Source organism: Lontra canadensis, unplaced genomic scaffold (genome assembly GCF_010015895.1).
Source record: "Lontra canadensis isolate GAN:19392208 unplaced genomic scaffold, GSC_riverotter_1.0 scaffold2, whole genome shotgun sequence".
In the NCBI taxonomy this organism is placed as follows: domain Eukaryota; kingdom Metazoa; phylum Chordata; class Mammalia; order Carnivora; family Mustelidae; genus Lontra; species Lontra canadensis.
This window is the reverse complement of record NW_022630996.1, coordinates 19,744,105-19,764,016: the sequence shown is the minus strand read 5'-3', so window position 1 is coordinate 19,764,016 and position 19,912 is coordinate 19,744,105. Positions and strand designations below refer to the sequence as shown.

General features: G+C 37.3%; 1 long non-coding RNA gene across 1 annotated transcript; it reads left to right on the top strand.

Annotated features, from left to right (window-relative positions):
• The first annotated feature begins 12,284 nt into the window (after positions 1-12,284).
• On the top strand, positions 12,285-19,094 carry LOC116872281. Its single transcript, XR_004383624.1, has 3 exons — positions 12,285-12,315; positions 14,630-14,709; positions 19,067-19,094. It is a non-coding gene; the product is annotated as an uncharacterized LOC116872281 (long non-coding RNA).
• Positions 19,095-19,912: the final 818 nt, after the last annotated feature.

Sequence of the window (19,912 nt, the reverse complement as noted above, 5' to 3'; positions counted from 1 at the left end):
CTCTCTCAATAGTTCTTGCAAAATGGTTGACATGGAGCATAGGATAAAATCTTAACTCACTTTTCAGACAAATTCATACCTCAAAGAGTAGGTGAAAAAACATAAACAGCCACCTGTCTTGATTTTGACACGAGTAAGGACTTCTTAGTGGTAAGAACCTTGGAGGATATAGCAGTGGGAAAGGAAGAGATTACGAAACAACATTATAGCAGAAGATTTACAGGTTCATCTGTAGAATGGGAACAAGACCTGTTCTCCTAATATTCTAGAGTCTTTGAGAAGGCTGAATAAGTGAAGGTATATCAGAAAGCTTGATACACGGTAAGATGGTAGTTGTAGTATGCCAGTTTGGGGAGATGATATTTAAATTTAAATGAATAAGTTAATATCTATGATTTAAATAAACAGCAGATATAAACCAAATAAGGAAAAGGACTTCTAAAAATACGTGCAGTAGGTCAAGGCACTTTATTTTAGCTCTGAAATAATATATGCTAGTTATAGAAAATGTATACAATTAAGATTTTTAAAAAGAAGCAAATAAAATTTCCCTTAATTTTATCCCTTGGAAATACTACTTTTTAACATTTTGTAGATATCCTGACATTTAATTTTTGTTTTTATTAACAAAAATGGTGTAATTTTCTAAAACCGCTGTGTAATCTTTTTACTTAATGACAGAATTCTTAATAGATGAATAGTATTTCCCTATGCTAAACTGTTCATTCTTGCATCTCTTCACTGATTCAGTAATTATCCACCGAGCACCTACTCTATGTAAAGTAGCATGCTTGGTGCTGGGAAGACAGTGGTGGTCAAGAAAGAAAATAAACAAAAATTACTCCATTAGACATTTAGTCCAAGTACTGATAAATGCTAGGGAGAGAGGTATATGTTGCGAGTGCATTTAATGGGGTGTGTGACCTCGCTGGGGACTAGGAGGTCAGGGAAGGCATATTTTAGCTGGGATTTGAAAGATAAGGAGCAATTAAGCAAATGATCTAAAAGGGCATAGTAGGCAAAGACCTTACTGTAGGAAGGTACATGCAAATGTGATTTTTGGTGGGAACAGAAACTGGAGCATCATTAAAAAGTGAACTTCTGAACATACTCTTGAAATAATTCTAGTTAAGGGGGAAAAAAAAAGGAACAACAGAGGAGATACGTTAAAGAAACCAAAGAACAGGAAGTTTTTTCATATTTAGATTTTAGAATATTACCTAAAAATTAAAAATGTCTTATTCAAGGATCATTCAAATGTGCCACAGTCTGGGGGACCTTCTCTGATCTCCTTATATAATTCAGTTGTGATACTGGTAGAGTTATAGTATAGACCCCATGAGCCCAAAGCATATACCACATACTATTGTTAGGTCCGTAATCAAAGGAGCAAGACTGATACAAAGCGAAGGTCAAGCAAAAGCTTTATTTTGCGTCAAGCATAGAGAATCAAACCGACTGTTCAGGGTCGCCTCTTACAGAGAGAGCACGATCCCTCCCTGCCTTACAGACTAACTTTTATAGAGCAAAGGCTATGTGGTTGAGCCTGGCCACACGCAGGTGGCCAATGAGATTGTAACACACAGAGAAAGCTGCACAGTCATGCTAGGTCCCACAGGGGTGGCCAACTGAATTACAATTCACCCCATAGTAGCTATTTGAACTAGCCTATCACCTTGGTCAGAATTGGCGCCCCAAAAGCGCCCAAAAGGCGGGGCCCACACTCCTTGGTAGCTAGGGAGATAGTAAGCGCGCCCCACTGATTGGATGTCTCCACCTGGCCCAACTCATCCCTGCATCCGGGCTCTGTTATCTCCACCTGACCTGACCCACCCTTGTATATGGGCTCTGTTATCTGGGACTGGTCGACCATATTTTACTGGTTTCCTGGACTTGATTTTTTTTTTTTTAATTTATTTATTTGACAGAGAGAGAGATCACAAGTAGACAGAGAGGCAGACAGAGAGAGAGAAGGGGAGCAGGCTCCCTGCTGAGCAGAGAGCCTGATGTGGGGCTCGATCCCAGGACCCTGGGATCATGACCTGAGCTGAAGGCAGAGGCTTTAACCTGCTGAGCCACCCAGGTGCCCCCTGGACTTGCTTTTAAGTAGGTTCCCCTGGCGGGGGGCGGGCAGGGTCAGTTTAAGTTTTACTGCATAAACAACAAAATCACTATTTAACCGGAAGGAATCGCTCTGACTAAATAGTCCCTTATGCTATTTTCACAGATTTGTCTCTGAATTCTTTTCACATGTATTTAGATATGTGCTATGCTTAATAAAATATAAGCACTTTTAATTAAAAGCATTAATTTTCCTTAACAACTATACTGTCCACTTCTCTGAGTTATGTCACTGATCCCTCAGCCACCTCTCTCTTGTATTTAGTTCCAGGTTCATTGGCATGCTTTTCAATTTTATCTGTCATTATCCTTAATGAATTTCAGTGTTGATACGGAGAAGCTTTCTAATATCCTGACTCCTTGGCTGTTTGACCTACTTTTCCCAGGGATCATGTCCTTCATCCTAGAACTGCTATTCATTCCTTATCTCAGTAACCAAATCTCAATTTCAAACTCTCAGATCCTTCCATATTGGGAAGGTCTCCATAGAGAGATAATTCCCTTTCGGAATATTCTAAGAGTTAATAAATATATCTATTTAAATTTACATAATGACTTATGACTTATAAAAAAATTCCTCTCCTGCATTATCCCTTAGATCTTTCAGTAGACATCTCCCTTCCAGTCCTTTTTGCAATCTGCTTAGTTCACATCTAATTTGTGCTGGTCTCAGCCTCTCGATTACAATGCTATCAGCTAAAAATGCCTGTGGACACTCATGGTGTTGCAGGGTGGAGAGCATGGTAAGCTTCCCACAGACAGCTCTCTTTCCAAACCAGTTTTACAATTCAACCAAACCTGCAGTTCTTACTATGATTGCAAGACATCCTTCAGCAGCAACCATGAGAAAACTTTGAAAAGAAAATAGAAGTTTATTACTTATAACAGCTGGAAATTACACAGCATACCTGGGGGCCACACGTGAGGCTACAAGTGGGGGTTGCTCACAGGGCCAAGAAGTTCTGCTTTCGTTGGGGTTGAGGGCAGTGGGGGCCTAGGGTTTCAAGGGCCCACTCTTTATTGGTGAATTTAAAACATGAATGGGAATTTGAAGTGTGGGGATTAAAGAAATAACAACTAAGTGGCCCAAATGGCCCATTATTGAACTAAAAAAGATCTCAAACAAAGGAGCCTCAGTGTGGGAGACTTGCTGGCTAGGTATCCAGTCCTGTGACTGACAACGTGTTTATAAGAGATAACTCTCTTGGCAGCAGGTATCTCAGCAATCAAAATGTAAATTGGGCACTTACATTACAAAAAAGGAAAAAAAAAAAAAAACAACTGTTAGGTTTTATACTACAAGATCTCAGGGTTATAATGATATTAGCCTATATGATCATAAGACCCTTACCTATACATCAAAATTTAGAAAAATTATTTTGCATATTTTATATGAGCCACAGAACAAACCAATGTCTTGCACAAAGATCATGCAAGCATTGGTCTTCTGCTTACTGAATCACCCAGGTGAACTAAAGGAAGCAGAGGAGAGAGGAGGGTCTTAAAAGGTGAGAGGATTGTAACTGTAACAGGTGACACATTGCTAGAATTTGGGGAAAATGATTTTGTGATAAGCATGTTGGGTCCCCAATGTTGGGTCCCCCAATAATGGGTCCATGGTCAAAGCTTTATTTCGTGCCAAGCATCAAGAATCAAACCGACCGTCAAACAGACGGGTCGGGGCTGCCTCACAGAGACGGCGACCCCTCCCTGCCTCACAGACTAACTTTTATAGAGCAAAGGCCATGCGGTTGGGCCTGGCCACACACAGGTGGCCAATGAGATTGTAATACACAGAGAAAGCTGCACAGTCATGCTAGGTCCCCACACGGGTGGCCAACTGAATTACGATTCACCCCATAGTAGCTATTTGAACTAGCCTATCACCTTAGTCAGAATTGGTGCCCAAAAGGCGCCCAAAAGGCAGGGCCCACACTCCTTGGTATCTAGGAAGACAGTATGTGTGCTTTACTGATTGGATGTCTCCACCAGACCCGACTCATCTCTGCATTCGGGGCGTTATCTCCACCTGACCTGACCCACTCTTGTATTTGGGCTTTGTTACCTGGGACTGGTTTCCAGGACTTGCTTTTAAGTAAGTTCCCCTGGGGGGGGCAGGGTCAATTTAAGTTTTACTGCATAAACAACAAAATGGCTGTTCAACCAAGGTGGGGCCACTCTGGCTTATTAGGCCCTTACAAAGCAGTTACCATTTTGCTACTAAACTTGTTACATTTTTTTGTAAACCTTAAGACATCACTGAAGGTACTCAGCTGCTATTCTGCATCCTCACTGACTTAGAGCCAGAAAACTTCTTTAATTCACAATTAAATATTTAATAGATTCTCCATAAATGTTGATTAGGTGGCTGATGTTTTTCAGGATTCAACTATTTCAATAATGAATGTCAGAATAGGGTACTACATAAATTAATTCCTATCTAAGGAAGATAGTTTTATTTCTAATAGCAGGGAGATGTCCTGAAACTTAAGAAAACATTGAATAAGTGAGTGCATGTGTGTGTGTGTTCTAAGGCACAGATTGATTTTTTTTAGTGCCATTCTAATAGCAACTCATTCACTCATTCACGTAGCACACATTTACTGGAACTCTACTTTTTGCCATGCACTGGGCTAAATTCTTGGCATGTAAAGATGAAATGAGATATTCTTAGCTTCCAGTCCAGGAGGGTGGGAGGCAGACAATTCAAATAGGAAGGGCAATACACAGCTATTAGCATTATATTAGAAAAGCGGAAGGAACGGTTAAGCTAGTATAAAGGGATTCAAGAAGAAACTTCATGGAAAAAAGACCTATAACCTGAGACCTAAAGGAGAGTGTCAGGTAGCAAATCATAAATGAGCCTGAGCAGTGGAGTGAGGGGAGTGAGTAAAACGTATCCTGAACTGCAGCGAGCAAGTGAGAGCAAGGTGCATTTGACCTCAAAGCTAATTTGACTGTAGCACAATAGCTAGGGAATGGCCAGAGGTAAGACGGGAGAAGCAGAAGGGAATTGGAGGGTCTTAGAAGCCATGTTAAGGGGGGAGGGACTCATGGAAAGCAGTCACTGGGGTTTTAAGCAGACATTTGGCAAGATCATTATTGGATGCATTTAAAAATTTCTACTGGCTTGTTTTTCTTGTAGTTTGTCTGTCACTATATTAATCATCAGGCCCTGTTCAGCTGATCTTGCTGACTCCAGATACCACCCTTCTCACTCAGAGCTGTATAGTGCATTTATCATAGGTTTTTAAAAGTACTTTATAGATATTTCTTAATGAATTCTCCTAGGAATTTTGCATGTATTATTTAAATACTAATGCTGGAGCAAGACAATAAACTTCAAAGTTAAATGACTCCAGGGGAGGAGGCCAAGAAATAAAGGTACCAACTAATTTTGCATAATTATATTGGCCCAAGGAGGCTGATTAGCGTAATATGTGAAACCATCTAGGCAGGAAAACACGACGGTCCTCTAAGGCCTCAGAAAGTGCAAACCACGCATGTTTTAGAATTGAGATAATACAGACACCAAGTAAAAGCCTGTTAACTGATTTAAAGAATGAGAACACAAACTCAGGAGTTTTGCTTTGCTGTTCTTCTGAGGGGCTTGGGGTTTATTGTCCCAAGAGACCGTGGGTTTTGCAATTCAGCCTGGGTTCCAGCATCAGAACAATGCAGAACACGACTAAGGACTCGCAAGAAACAGTGGTCCGGGCATCGTGCAACGCCACCCAGGCGTTTCTTCTTGATACTCCTTCCCCTTCTTCCAGGACTGACTCTAGTTGGCCTTGTTAACTTGCCCCTGAAATACTGTAGCACCTTCCAGGCTCGGGAAGAGGATAGTAGTTATCTTCAAATACCTGAAGAACTGTGGCATAGAAGTTGCTGATGGCAGTGAGAAGACGGAACGTCTAAGCGACTCAGTAAGGCCCTGGGTTCCAATACAGACTCACGGAAGAGTGAATCTCTATTTCTTCTAAGCAGGGTCCAGGTGATCTTGTCAGGGAAACGGCAGAAGAGACGTCTGCCTTGGAACTGTGTAGTTGGATTTGAAGATGACATTCTAGGATTTCTGGATTAAGGCAGTGAACACCTATCTGTTGCTACTATTTATCAAGTTGCTCAACAGAATGGAAGGCAATTCAGATTGGTAGGAAATCGATAGGAAAATATGTAAACATGTTCAATGATATTTTTAAATAACATTTGACTCAAAGCATCTTATTAGGTACCATCTTTAGAACAATTAAAACTAAGCACATATGCTCGTCCATCTGCTTTATGATAGTCTGGTAATAATACTCAGTGTTTATATCAATTGTAATTGAGTTAATCCCCATATTCCCATTTTATACAGGAATGCAGAACAATGGTATGTGAGTGAGGACAGTCTATGATATTTTGGAGATGCAATTTTATTGAGACCTCATGAAAATCCAGAGTCACAAGTACTGTTTGTAATCAACTGTGTTCTGCATGTCTGAGAACATTCTTCATGTGTATTTACAACCCAGGCATTTGGAGGGAGGTTGGGAGTCTTGCCTTTTTCCTTCATCTGCCAATGATTATTACTCTAGATATTTTGAATAAGTCAGGGGTCTGTTCCTAAACGTTAAAAAACATTATTTTCTAGGAAGTTGGATGTTGGTTGGTACCAAGAGTTCAAAATTAGGGAGATCATCTTTCCTAAAAATGAAATAAATTTCAAATAACAGGCATTTTTTCTTGTGGCAGTAAAAGCTACTCTGTTTAAGGAAAGCAATGTGATTTGTTCAAGAAATTGAAAAAAATGTTTCCTTTTTATTATCTTTGATTTAGCAATATAATAGTTGAAAAGTACTTCTCAATATAAATACAGATCACACTCAAGTCAACTCGAGTATCTATATTGAGTTTTAATAGCGGTAGAAACATAGAGTCAAAAATGTGCTTTTCAGATTTCTGGCATTTTTCACAGCAGGATTATATCATTTTCTTCTCTTGGACAATCACACTAAAATGTTTCTTTTAAAGTATAATAGAGCATCAAATAATCATATAAATAAGTTATATGAAAACCAATGAAAAATTAATCATAAAACTTAAAATCCTCAGGAGATACTATAGAGTTGTGGGCCAAACATCCTGTTCTCATTTATCCCTTAATCAGCCCTGTTAACAGCATGTACACTTAGGTCCTCAAGACCTAAGTAAACTTTGTTTTACTCATAAGATATAAGACACAAATAATCTATATATCAAGTTGACGTTATTTTCCTATATAAAAACATTTTTCCATTCCATCCATATGCTTTGAGTCTGGGTCACTATACTCACCACATTTAGAACCAAGATAAATGCAGAATATCCCTAGGCAAGCTTTACAAAGCCTCTGAGAGAATAATGCAAATGGCACTCCGAAGACAAGGCTATCTTCCTGGGGTTAAAACAACTTTCAATGTAAATGGGCATGATGGGGCAAAATGAACAGTGTGTTAACACTAAAAGGACATGGCATTGTCCTTCCAGGATGAGGCCCATTAAAGTCATTTTTTAAAAGCATGGACCAGTTATACTGAAATGAAAAGAAGTTAGCAAGTTGTTATGCGGGTTTTGCTGCACACATGGTTTGGGCATAATCAGAAACTCTAATCATAAGAGGCTGCAGGAGCATCATAATTGCAGAAGAGGGAGGGCCACTGGGTGTCAGACTTTCAGGGGGGAGCTGGAGATTTATCGCCTCAGCGGTGAGGCAGGTGAATGATGGATGGGGTGGCTTACTGTCACTCCGGTGAATTTAGTGAGGAAGTGAAAAGCAGCCTCGGGAGTGGGGGTGCGAGAAAGAGCTGGGATTTATGAACTGAAATATGTATTATAATGGAGCGGATTTCAGGACTCCCAGCCTTACTTCAGCCATAGCTACAGCATTATGGATGAGCCTCAGATGGGGTTGTAATGAGACCTTTCAGACCAACTGAATGCATGTCATCATAAACCACACAGAATGGATCTGCAGGCATTCCACATCCATGAAGGTGAAGGCTTCATTACACATTAAGTTTTTCTTTCTGCCAATAGAGATATTGGCTAAAGAGCATGTTAACAAAATTAGATTTGTTGTCTTTTGTTTCCTGAGCCCCTGTACCTCTTGTTTGTGCTATTGATGTTTCTTGACACAGTCCTGGAGAAGAGCAGAAAGCCCCAAGGGGAAGACTAAGAATAAGGAGCCTCCTGGTTTCACTGCTCCCTTTCCTTTTTCTGGTTATTTCAAAACTACAGGTTTGTAAGGTGAGCAAGCTGGATTAGCAACAGTGAACTTCAAGGTCCTTCTTGTTCTAGGATTCCATGAAATAAGAAAGGGATTGTGACTCTATTACCAAAACTACAGACTAACTCTAGATCCTTCAATGAAAAATAAAATCAAATATATAAAATACTAACAGCAACTTAATACCAAATCATAAAACTATCAAAACATTAGCATGTAATATCCATAAAATACCAGGTAGATTTATTGATTTTTGTTAGATTTGTTTAGGTGTTTTTATGCAAGTATATTCTATATCTATATGTCTGAGGTAAAAATTACACCGTGTTTCTGTCTATAATAAAAATATTTTATTAGTCAGCAAGTAGGATACCTATTATCAAAAAAAAACCCCAAAATAAATGTTGGTGAGGAGAGAAATTGGGACCCCCCAGCCACTGAAGATGGGAATGGTGTAGCTACAGTGAACAATGGTATGACTATTCCTCAAAAATTAAATATAGAATTACCATATGATCTAGCAATTCCACTCCTGGGTATACACCCAAAAGAAAGGCAAGCAGGGACATAAATCAATATTTGTACATCCATGTTTATAGTAGCATTATTCACAATAGCTAAAAGGTAGACAAAAGCCAAGTGTCCACTGAACAGATAAATAAAATGTGGTATATGCATGCAATGGAATATTACTCACTCTTAAAAAGGAAGGAAATCCAACGCACACTACAACAGGGATGAACCTTGAAGACATTATACTAAATGAAATAAGTCATTTGCAAAATGACAAATATTATATGATCCCACTGTGAGATACCTGGAGTCATCAAATTTTTAGAGACAGAAAAAAGAATGGTGGTTGCTAGAAGGAGGGGGAAAGAGAAGTTAGTGTTTAATGGGGACAGAGTTTCAGTTTGGGAAAATGAAAAAATTCTGGAGAAAAATGGTGGTGATCGTTACACAACAAAGCGAATGTTCTTAAAGCCACTGTACATTTAAAAATAGTTAAAACAGTCCATCTTAAATTACAGATATATTACCACAATAAGAAATATTCTAGTAACATAAAAAATAATTAATATAGAAGCCCCAATTTTTCTTGAGAAACAGCATCATTTTCATTAGCTTTCTGTTCTGACCAGATTTGGGGGTAATTTATGTTTCAGTGTTCTTATTATAAAGAAATCTGTTACCAGAAAGTGGGGGAAATAGATGGTTGGTAAGTAAAAGCAGCAAATGCTCTCTATGCCATGACTGCAAAGCAGGATGCAGGGCTGTAGTAGTTGGAAAAGCTACAAAACAAGTCAGGGAATAAGGGTTCAGTCAACAGAGAGAGAGGGGGGCCATGGAATATACAAGAAGATCAGGAGGGATTTTGTAAATCATGAGTTTTAGTTTGGGAATCTCCTTCTCCAACCATAAAATGGTGGATTCATCAGATACTATTATTTTTGAACTGACTTCAGTCATCACATATTTATTTTTTCTATTAACTAGTTTCACATGTTTTTGCTTCTCCCACTGGACTGTAAGGACTTTTAGCATATAATTGATGCTATATTTATTCCTAGCTTCCTTATAATTCACAATAAAGACACCCTTGCTAATGAATGAATGAAGAAGAATGGTGAAGTAACACAGTGCCCATCCTATCAGAATTCATAGTGCAGGAAAATACTGATTTGTCAATCACACAATTAGAATATATCTTAATTGATTATTTGAGCCACCTACTCAATTCAGGAAAAGGTATTCAAAAGATTTTCTTAATCTACAAGTACAGAACAAAATATACATTCTGGGGAACTGAACCTACCACAAAATAACATAATGTATTGAGAACGATACAGTAAGTTAATAAAAATAATAATAGTTAACATTTATTTAGCACTTTCTAACTACTAGACCCTGTATTAAGCACTTTCCATGGATTCTCTCTCTCTTTTTTAAGATGTATTCATTTATTTGAGAGAGAGAGAAAGAGAAAAAGGGTGAAGGGAAGAGAAGAGGGAGAGGGAAAAAAATCTCAAGCAGACTCCCCACTGAGCACAGAGTCTAACTGGGGCTCCATCTCACAACGCTGAGATCATGACCTGAGCTGAAACCAAGAGTTGGACACTCAACTAACTGAGCCACCCAGGCACCCCATGGACTCTCTTTTTTTTAATCTTTACAACAAATTTGGAGGTATTTATTTTTATTTTACAGACAGAAGAATCCAAAGAGATAAGGTTAAATAATTTTTCCAAAGCTGCATTCAAAATTATTAGGTTGATCATTTAAACCCAGAGAATTGAATCCAGGTACTATAGAATTTTAAGACAAGTGCATGTTTCTTATCTGGTGATGTCGTGAAAAGCAGATCAGGAGCACTTACTTTGTACACTGTCAGGCCATCTAACACATATGACTACTTAATTCAAAATATGTGCTAACCATACAATGACTGTTGGCGAAATTGTGAAATCCTCATGATGATCACTGATGATTATGGAGCTTTTTTTGTTTTGTTTTGTTTTAATTTTTAAAGGAGTGAACATTTTAGTTGTTTTCAGTAGTGAAAAAAGTCATTTAATCTTTGTCAGGGAGCATCTGCAAGCCTGGGGCTTCTTGTGGATTGCAATGTGAACACATACATATTTAAAATAAAAGTGACAGGCCTATTCTTGCAAAAAAAGGAGCTAAAATATTTTCTTAAGGAAAAGATCAACTTTTAAGAGAGATACTTAAAAATAGCTATTTTTCAATAAAACAAAAGTGATATAACCATTTAAAATGTATTTCTTAGTTACACATGCCAAATAATTAAGTATACATAAGTGCCCAGTTTAAGTGCTCATTTGAAAACATCTCTTGCAAAGCATGGCTCTATGGGGTGTTCATAAAACATAAGCTCAGCCTTCTATTTGGCTTTTCAATATGCTAGACATACATAGCACATACAATACCACTGATCAAATGTACATTCATGGGGGATTAGTATCTAGCCCATTTTACACTTTTGCTTTAGTGCATGACCATGAAGACCTAGCCTATAGCTTCATTCCTCCAAAGGCCACTTAGCTCTACACAAAGAAAATATAATTACATGGAGCTTCTCTGTACCTTTACCCTTTCTGACTCTTGTCTGAATGTGTCATATTGTCTTGGGCAAGACAGTTTCTATTGTGGAAAAAAAACACAACTAAATAGAGCAAACAAGGACTACCACCCCACTCTGATCAGGCTACTCAAAATACACACCCTGATTTATCAGTAATTAATCAGTAAAAATTTCCTTGTCTTTTAATAAAACCCATTTAATGATTATATTTTATTTTTAAGGTTGTTTTAATAAAGAAAAACAGATGCAGAAAAAAGAGTATACAATGATTATGCATGCATGTTAGTGATTTATTATGAAGGGAATATTTCCATTTAATGACTCCCAAGGTAAGCATGATCCTAATTTCTAAGACTACAGTTTATTTTTCTCTTAGCATCTGGTTGTTATGAAAAAAATGTATACTCACATTTTTGTTGGTCTGTACCAAGGGGTGGAAATTGCTGCATCAAAAGGCAGGCTTATATTTGATTTTAAGACAGCACCAAACCATTTGTAAAATTGGTTGTCTTATTCTCCATTCTCACCAGCAGTACCCGAGAGTTCCCATTACCCACATCGTTACCAAACTTTTTATAAGCAACATGGAGTGGAGTTTTATTGCTGTATTAGTCTGACAAATGTTTTCTCTTCATTGGAGCATTTCATACATTTATATTTCATATGTTGATGTTTTGTGATATAAATGTATAATATTACTATTTGCTTAATGTATGTTCCACTTACCTCTTCTGCTCATTCATGAGTCCATCCAAAGCTATGCTCTGCTTCTTTGCCTTTTCAGTCACTCCAAGCTTCATCTGAGACCCTGGAGAGAAAAGCAGCCCCAATTACAATTTTTGTAAGCATTCCACTGTACATGTTCTTATACGCACACACATATATACATGTCACACATGTATATATATGCATTAAAATTTTATTTATCTTATTTTAGAGACAGAGAGAGTACACATGCATTTGGGTGGGAAGGCAGAGGGAGAGGATTTCAAGCAGACTTCGTGCTGAGGACAGAGCCTGAGAGGGGGCTTGATCTCATGACCCTGAGATCATGACCTGTGGAGAAAGCAAGAGTCGGACACTTAACCCACTGAGCCACCGAGGCATCCCTGTATATGTTCATGTATTAGTGCCTTTTATGTGCTAAGCGTTTTATATACCTTGTCTCATTTTCTCTTCAAAAAAATATTTGAGAGAGAAGAGGGAAGGAAAGAGGAGGGGAGGGGTGGGAAGAGAAGTTAAGTAATGTAGCCAAGGTCAGACTCACAGATTTAGGAAGTTGGAGAGGGCATGGGATCAAGACCATACCATTTTTCAAAACCTCACAGTGCCTTTTATAGTAGCAGATGGCTCACATTTGCTTTTTAAATATAAAAGATTTAAAATAGATTTTATAATTCTACTTAACAAGTGGCTATATCTTTCTCTAAGAATATTTAACTATAATTGTACCAATTATTCCGGTCAAGGAAACCTACGTCTGTGCACACAAACACACACACACACACACACTTATGTGTGTATATACCTATAATATATATAATTTGAAATGTGTTCTTCCTTTTTATTTATATATATATGTATATGTGCATATTTTTGTGTATGTATATAAAATTTAGAATGTTTCCTTCTTTCTTCTCTTTTAAAAAAATTATAATCAAAGAAGTGAACATGTTATAAATACCTACTTTGAATTACTTCTTAAATAAAAGACTTCTAATATAAAACTAAGCATTTTTAATAAAAGCTAAGAAGATTTGGGGGAAATCTAAAACTTTTAATAAAAAATATTGATTTTATTTCTTAAAATACTTCTGTTTTTTTCTCCTTGGCAAATGTTAACAGAAATTACATGATTTACATGACTTGGGATATATGATGCTGCTCAAGTCCGATATCTGAAAAGTCTTAACATTAAAAAAAAAAAAAAAAAGAAAAGTGTCAACATTAGCCAGAGTAATCTGAATCATTTTCAACTTTAGAATAGCCAGTTACTATTGATACTTCCATTTTTAAATGTAAGCATTATAAGCATTATACCTTTATATATCTCTATTTTCTTCGTGTTTAAAATAATAATAAAAACAATCATATTCCAATATTACTGTTTGTTTCCTATGTTGTAAACCTGACTTTTTCCACTGAACTAGTTGACTACATTACAAACTTGGTGTGAAATATTTCAGATTTTGTTTTTCTTTTTGAGTGAAAAAGCACCCATAAAGTTAGAAATCACCTTAAAAAATAAAAAAAAGGAGTCACCAAAACATTCTTAGAGAATCTCATCTGTCCAAGGTCCAGGAAAGTAACACATGAATACAGGACAAAAAGATTCACCAACATCAACATCAGAAACGCATGGGAAGGGCGCCTGGGTGGCTCCGTGGGTTAAAGCCTTCACCCAGCTCAGGTCATGATCCCAGAGTCCTGGGATCCTCCCCCCGCCCCCACCCCAATCAGGATCTCTGCTCAGCGGGGAGCCTGCTTCCCCCTCTCTCTCTGCCTGCCTCTCTGCCTACTTGTGATCTCTGTCAGTCAAGTAAATAAATAAAAATCTTAAAAAAAAAAAAAAAAAAAAGAAGAAAGGCATGGGAAAAGTATGTGTTCTTCCCAGGTCTGATTTTGAACTGGAATATCTGAGGATTGCTTTGAGAGACTCCCTTTCCCTTTCCCTCCTCCATGTATACTGCCTAGACCATACCATTTAGCCTAGCACACCAGTGTGCCCTTGGGTTTTTGTACTCCATTTCTTTCCTCTAGGATACCCTTTGCCAGAATTGTTACTGTTGTTTTTAATAAACATCCAGAAGTGTTGGGCTGTGTTTTACCATTTCAAAGGATTTTCAGGTCAATGCTTTTCCTGTGATTTAAAAAAAATACAAACTTAATTTTACTATGGTGTTTAATGAACCTGTGATAAATATGAAAAATCTATGTTTGAATTTAACCTAGGACCTGGATTCTTCATGATAAGGAATGACTGAGACATTAGGTCAGCCTTTCTATGGAAAAGAAGTTATGCATAGTTGAAAAAATAGACAGGAGGAAAAAATAATTATTTTGTGCCCTTTTTGTCCTAGCTACTATATATACATCACCTTATTTAACACTTATATAAACTCTCAAGGTAAGTTACTATCATCTCTATTTTGCAGATGAGTAAGCAGGTATTAAAGAGAACAAGTACTATGATTTATATCCAGGCTCCAAATGAGGAGTTCAGGATCGAACTCAGGTAAGCCTGCTTCCAAAGCCCCTGCTCCTTTCACAAAAACATCTGCTTCGCTACTTGTAATAATATTGATGTCTGTTAATAAACAGACAAAAATACAATAAATCTTTGCGGGCAATTTTTTACTAACCTATTTGTCTCCATTCATGGGAAACAGGATGGCGTAATGGAGGATAAGAACACAATTTTGGATGTCAGGAAGCATAGATTCCAATCTTGACTCTAATAGTGATTAATTACTTTACCTATAATACCTATTAGAGTATCAAACTAAAGTAGCCTCCATGAGGTTCTATTTTCTCATGTGTAAAATGGGAATAATAACAGCATCTAGATCATAAGGTTATATTATAAATAAGATAATGAAAATTAAGTCTTCAACAGTGCATTACATATAGTTTAAGAGTGCAACAACATTACTATAACAATAGTATCTTTTGTGAACTTCAACACATATAAAAAAATTAAAATAATCTGCTTATTAGTAGCAAAAAAAGAATAAATTCTGATTTATTACTGTGCTAGGACTAGAAAGTTTAACTGTGATGGGGTGAGGCTTGTCAATAAAGGCATTATCATCATTTAAAAACATAAGTAATCCTTAAAAAAATAAAACAAGGTGAAATCAGAGAGGGAGACAAACCATAAGAGACTCTTAATTGTAGAAAACAAAATGAGGGTTGCTGGAGGGGAGGGAGGTAGAGGGATGCGGTAACTGGGTCATGGGCATTAAGGAGGGTATGGAATGTAATCAGCACTGGGTGTTATATAAGACTGATGAAAAACAAGAACAAAAACAAAAAAATAACCCATAAGCAATCCTTAAATTAGGAATAAAAGTGTCAGTACAAACACAACTGCATTTGCTTTTCATTAATGGACTTTAGACTGACCAAGTAACTAAAGACTTGAAATGCCCCCGTACTCAATTCTTTGCTTGAATATTCCTCTGCATCTGGTAAGGGTTACAAACCATGGATATCAATGGTGAAATCTTCCTTAATGAAATCCAGGAGCTTACATAAGCCTGAAATTGTTTGGTATAGAGCTTTCAGCAAACTAGCAATGCAGGAGGAACACCTACAACATAACAGCTACAGCAATGAAGTATAAGTAAATAACTTGCGGCTGTGGGGAACAAAGGGATTCATCCAGTTTAGCATTTTATTTTAGCTCAATGGCGATACAATTTCAAACTGGTATCACTGACTAAGGTTGAGTTTATAGGTTGTCATGACCACAATTCCAAGGGCTGAGAGTTTTTTCAGCATCTCATGGTATCACAGCAGGGGTAATTTTCTTATCATTAATTTTAATTTCTTTCTCTCTTTTTCTTTGGCCTACTTTGCTTAGTGACCTACAGAATTTATCACCCTCTTAACCTTATTTAGGTCATGAAATGGAACAGGGAGAGATGTCATACTGCATTTAGTCTGTAGAAAAGAAAGATTTCCAAATCTTTGGAAGGGATAAAAGTCTAGGGTATCTGATTTGGTTCCATAATGAAAATCTATCATTTTACCTCTAAGATTAACTGTTTAAGAAAAATATATTATATGTGAATGTTTACTTTCCCTCCCTTCCATGTGAATATAAGTCTAGTGGGAATATTTTTAATAGTGTAACAAAGTATTTTTGAATTTTATCAGAAGTGTCTTACATAATAATTCATGTCTAACTTACATTTGTCATTCATCTGTAGAACTTGTGACTTAGAGAAGCCATTACCATGTCTTAATTTGTTCTCATGAGGGACAATACTTAAAAATGAGCTGGCCTAGGTTTCACATTTTATTTATGGGCTCTGATATCTGAATACCATATACTTTCTATGATTCATAAAATATTCTTTAATTTTTTCCAAGCATTTAAAAATGAAAAAACTTCTTAGCTCATCTATCATACAAAAACAATGGTGGGCTGGATTTGGCACATGGGCTGGCTATAATGTGTTTACTTCTGCACCAGGTGATTGAATTGAAAGAACAGACACACCATGCTCTTGATTTATCGAAACAAAGTACACATCTATGAATATTTATCTTACTTGTGTAAAGATAACCTGGTCACTCACTGTGAAGAGCATTCCCAAACTCTTCCACTAAAACAGTGCACTAGGCTAAGGCCTTCTTGACAAAGTAATCTTTAGTCCTTTGGCAAATAGAGCTAAATCAACTGTTCTTAAAAGACTTTTTATTATTTATTCATTTATTTGACAGAGAGAGAGACAGTGAGAGAGGGAATACAAGCAGGGGGAGTGGGAGACGGAGAAGCAAGGGGAGTGGAAGACAGAGAAGCAGGCTTCCCCCTGAGCTCAATCCTGGGACCCTGGGATCATGACCTGAGCCAAAGGTAGACTCTTAACAACTGAGCCATCCAGGCGCCCCTAAATCAATTTTTTTGTTAAGTTACATAGATCTTATCTGATAGGAAAGAATCTATATTCGTGGTCTATATTCTTTAGGGATACCAATGTATAATTAATTTTTATTACAAAGACAAATTCATATTCTTGTATCATTAATAATATCAAATGCATTCTTTAGTCTAAATAGTACTATTATGTCTATGTATCAAATAACTATAAAAATCGATTTGCTTAATAGCAGAAAACAAGTATGTTGCAGGACAAGTGAATGTTTATTAAAGGTTACCTCCTTTAACTTTTGAGGTGTCAAGGAAGCTCGCTCTTGTAAATAACCAAATGATTTTTATAAAGTCAATAATAGTGCCAATAATGTATGAGTAGAACCCTAACCTCATTTCTTAATCTCTTTGGGCCTCAGTATATTCAAGGATTAAAAAACAACAATGTCTTGGGGTACCTAGGTGGCTCAGTCAGTCAAGCGTCTGATTTCGGCTCAGGGCCTGATCTCAGGGTCCTGGGATCAAGCCCCAGATCAGGATCTGCACTCACTGGGGAGCCTGCTTGTCCCTCTGCCCCTCCCCCTGCTCCTGTTCTCATTCTGTCTCTTGCAAACAAAGAAATAAAATCTTCAAAGAAACCCAACAATATCTTTTTTTTTTGTTTTGTATACATATTTTTAAAAATTTTTTAATTTTAATCTTTATTTATTTATTTTTTATCAACATATAATGTATTATTAGCCCCAGAGGTACAGGTCTGTGAATCGCCAGGTTTACACACTTCACAGCACTCACCATAGCACATACCCTCCCCAATGTCCATAACCCCACCACCCTCTCCCTACCCACCCCCCCAACCTTCAGTTTGTTTTGTAGGATTAAGAGTCTCTTATGGGGGTGCCTGGGTGGCTCAGTGGGTTAAGCCTCTGACTTCGGCTCAGGTCATGATCTCAGGGTCCTGGGATCGAGTCCCGCATCGGGCTCTCTGCTCAGCAGGGAGCCTGCTTCCTCCTCTCTCTCTCTACCTGCCTCTCTGCCTACTGTGATCTCTGTCTGTCAAATAAATAAATAAAATCTTTAAAAAAAAAAAAAAAAGAGTCTCTTATGGTTTGTCTCCCTCCCGATCCCATCTTGTTTCATTTTCCAACAATATCTTTTCATGGTTTTATACAAGTTCTTTGTAAATAGTGACTTGCTATAAAAATACAAAAAAAATTATTGCTTAAAATACCTATTTCAAAGTTCAAAAATTATGAGTGTATATATGTCTATATGGATAATTTTTAAGTAAAAATATTATTGAATTTATTCAAAATTTGGAATTAGGTATTGGAAATAGTAACTTATTTGAGTGTGTGTTTGTGGGTATAGAACACAAGATAGATGTGTATATATTTGAAAGAAGCTTAAATTTACATTTTAAACATACAGTTTTTAGTGAGTTTGTTTATAAGTCTTTTAAACCTGCATCCTTCCCCAGAAAAGATATACAAAGTTGTGCTGGAGAATATGACCCAGTTTTTCAAATTAGCATTCATGAAGCTTGGTGGTTGAGTCTTAGCAGAACATACTGAAAATGTAACTCTAATTGTTTACAACCCCTTCTACTCCTATGTTTTTTAATATCACCATTTAGAAAGCCCTGAGGATGCATTTATGTGAATAAAGAGAACCTATAATCACATGGTTAGGTGACTGCCTTTTCTTTGCTCTAAAGATTTACTGTCACAAAAACAAGTTTATATTTTGTGGCTGATTTAAATTTTAAAATTAATGAATGTTCAGTTTTTAAAAGTAGAAATACCGAAAGATATAAAGAAGACAAAAATTTACACATTGTCCCACTTTTCCAAATAAAATCACACTTAATATTTTGGTGAATTTTAGATCCATTTACATTTAAACTACTGAATTAAAATTTACATAACATTTGCATGCTGATGCTTTTAACTTAATATTATGCCATAATCCTTTTTCCAATGTTGTCATACAGAATGCAAAAAGCATCACTATAGCAGTCAGGGCTTGATCAGAAGAAAATAAGAAGGCATTTTATTATAAGGATTTGATCTTATGCAACTGAGAAGGCAGGACAGATGGTCTATGTGAAGCTGTCCTTTGGTGCAAAAGCCTGAAGCTAGCAGGGCAGGCCATTGAGAAAGAAGGAGAGCCATAAAGTAGAGGAGGAGCAGAATTCTCTAGGAACCTATCTGGCTGAGCTGGGACTGAGAGACTGGGCTGGAACTAAGACTGGTTTCACACAGCCCCCAAACCTCCAGCTTTGAAGATGGAGAGAACCTGCAAAGAGAAACAGGCATCCACCCTCAATAGCAAAACACACACCTGGCCCTGGGGCTGGAGATGTTGCTGAAGGAGCACCAGGGGGAGCTGGAGGAGCTATGGCTGGCTCCAGACCTCAAGCAGGAGCTGCAATACCATGGGGTCCTCCACACAGCCCTTCCCCATGAGGAAAGAACAAGGATGCTGTGACTTTACTTCACTTTCCAAATCTCACACAAAAGGGCCCACTTTGGCATGCCTAACTCAGAACTGTGCAGAAAATGGAAATATGTACCCTGCTCAAGTGAACACAGTACAAATCTACCATAATCATTTTCATTTTAATGCCTATACAATAGTTCGTGAAGCAGGCATACTATTGTTAGTACCACAATGTGCAATGATCAAATATTGGGAACATTGAGATGCCTAATAGAATTTATATATACTTTATTATTTTGCACATTGTCTCAAGGGATCGTGCGGTTGACACTTGGTAGCTGTCGAAATTTACTGATTCTTCTGCTGTGTAACCGACTTAATACTTGCTTTCAGGTTT